This window comes from Rhinopithecus bieti, unplaced genomic scaffold (genome assembly GCF_001698545.2).
Source record: "Rhinopithecus bieti isolate Rb0 unplaced genomic scaffold, ASM169854v2 scaffold_15185, whole genome shotgun sequence".
NCBI classification, from domain to species: domain Eukaryota; kingdom Metazoa; phylum Chordata; class Mammalia; order Primates; family Cercopithecidae; genus Rhinopithecus; species Rhinopithecus bieti.
The window spans coordinates 1,326,432-1,329,130 of record NW_016808100.1 but is presented as its reverse complement, the minus strand read 5'-3'; positions in this window follow the sequence as shown (position 1 = coordinate 1,329,130).

The window sequence follows — 2,699 nt, the reverse complement described above, 5'->3', positions numbered from 1 at the left end:
GAATTGATGGGTGCTGACGAGTTGATGGGTGCAGCACAACAACATGGCACAAGTATACATATGTAACAAACCTGCACGTTATGCACATGTACCCTAGAACTTAAAGTATAATTAAAAAAAATTAAGAGAATGAGATTAAAAAAAGGCTAGGTTTTTAGGAAGCTTAATAAAACAGAGAACTGGCAAACTTGATCAAGATAAAAATAGAGTACATATAAATAAAAGTATTAGACCTGAAAAGGGAATGACTAGTGATCCAGAAGAGATGAAAAAATCATAAGAGAACACTATGAACAACTTTATGCCAATGCATCTGAAAACACAAAACACTTGACTGTTTTTAGAAATGGACTCAAGGTAAAATAGAAAACTTTAATAGACTTATAACCATTAGAGAAGAGAGAAGTATAAAATCTACTAATTCAACATTTTTCTAGGTTAGTTGGATTTATAGCTGTGTTTTGTCACGTTTTAAGAAACGTCTGATCCCTGACTGGGTGCAGTGGCTCACACCCGTAATGCCAACCCTTTGGGAGCCTAGGGAGGAGGATCACTTGAGGTCAGGAGTTTGAGATCAGCCTGTCCAACATGATGAAATCCCATTTCTACTAAAAATACAAAAAATTAGCTGGTGTGGTGGTGTGGGCCTGTAGTCCCAGCTAGGCTGAGGCACAAGAATTGCTTGAACTTGGAGGCAGAGGTTGCAGTGATCCAAGATCACACCACTGCACTCTAGCCTGGGTGACAGCTCTGTCTCAAAACAAACAAACAAACAAAACCACCCCAAAACATCTGAGCCCAATTGTGTATAAATCATCCAATATAATAATAAGAATAAAAACCTGTCTACATTTTTTATACCCTTGATATATTCCTGAACAGAATTTAAAATATTATAGACTGCTAATAGCTTAAAAGATAACTGCAAATTATGTTCTTTATGTTTATTTAGACATTCTAAATAACCTGTTAGCAAAGCAATGTGAATCAAGCAATAAATAAATAAAATAATGCATCATGGCTAAGTAGACTTTATTTCAGGAATATAAGGAAGATTTGACACTATAAAGCCTTTAGTTTAATTTATCACATTGACAGAGTAAAAGAGAAAAGTGTAATATTCACCTCAATAGGTAGAGAAAAAGCATTTAATAATAATTCAATACACATTGCTATGGACTGAATTGCGTCCCTCTAAAATTAGTGTTTTTAAGCCCTAACACCCAATATGATGATTATTGGTCATGGAGTCTTTGGGAGGTAATCATGGTTTATTAGATCATGAGGGTGGGGCCTTTATGATGGGATTAGTGACCCTACAAGAGGAAGAATGCTCTTTCTCCCTTTCTCTCTCTTCCCTGTGAGGATGCATCAAGAAGGCAGCTATCTACTAGCCAGGAGGAGAGACCTCACTAGAAACGGCGTCAGCTGGCACTTGATCTGGGACTTGTAGCTTTCAAAACTGTGAGAAAATACATTTCTGTTGTTTAAGCTACCCAGTCTACATTTTTTTTTTGGTATGGCAGCCCAAGGTGACTAACACATCTATCAATAATAAAAATTTATATAAAACTAGGAATATGAGAACACATCCTGAAACTGACAGCATCTTATAAAAAGCTACTGCAAATATAATTCATAGTAAAATTTTAAAACATTTCTATATAATTCAGGGACAATATTTTAATTGAAAGTGTAGTCATTGTAATAAAACAAATAAAATATAAGGAATTAAAGAAAAGTAGCAAAACCCTTACAATTCACAAGTTATATAAAATCCAATAGCAATTCACAAGTTATATAAAATCCAATACACAGAAAATTCAATATCATCCCGATAAAAATTATTACCAGTAATAGGAAAGTTCAGCAAGTTTACTGGTTCTTAGATAAATATACAAAAACTCAATTATATTTTTAGGTACCAACAGCAATGACAAAATGTAGATTTTAAAAATTTGCCATTTTGACAAATGCATAGAGTTGTATAACTATCACCATCACTGCCCAAATTTCCCCTGTAATCCTCTACAGTCAATCCCCTACCCTCATCCTTAACCTCTCACACCACTTATCTGGTTTTCACAGTTTTTTCTCTCCAGAAACTCAAGTAAATGGAATGACAGAGTTTATTTAGTCTTTGCTGTTTGATGTTTTCATTTTGTATGTATGTTTTTCCATGTATTAGCGGCTTGTTGCTTTTTATTTCCTGAATGGTATCCTATTGTGTAGATACACCACTGTTTTTTTTTTTTTTTTTTATTATACTTTAAGTTCTAGGGTACATGTGCACAATGTGCAGGTTTGTTACATATGTATACACGTGCCATGTTGGTGTGCTGCACCCATTAACTCGTCATTTACATTAGGTACATCTCCTAATGATGCTATCCCTCTCCCCTCCCCCCTCCCCACAATAAGGCCCAGTGTGTGATGTTCTCCTTCCTGTGTCCAAGTGATCTCATTGTTCAATTCCCACCTATGAGTGATAATATGTGGTGTTTGGTTTTCTGTTCTTGCCATAGTTTGCTGAGAATGATGATTTCCAGCTGCATCCATGTCCCTACAAAAGACATGAACTCATCCTTTTTTATGGCTGCATAGTATTCCATGGTGTATATGTGCCACATTTTCTTAATCCAGTCTGTCACTGATGGACATTTGGGTTGATTCCAAGTCTTTGCTATTGTGAACAGTGC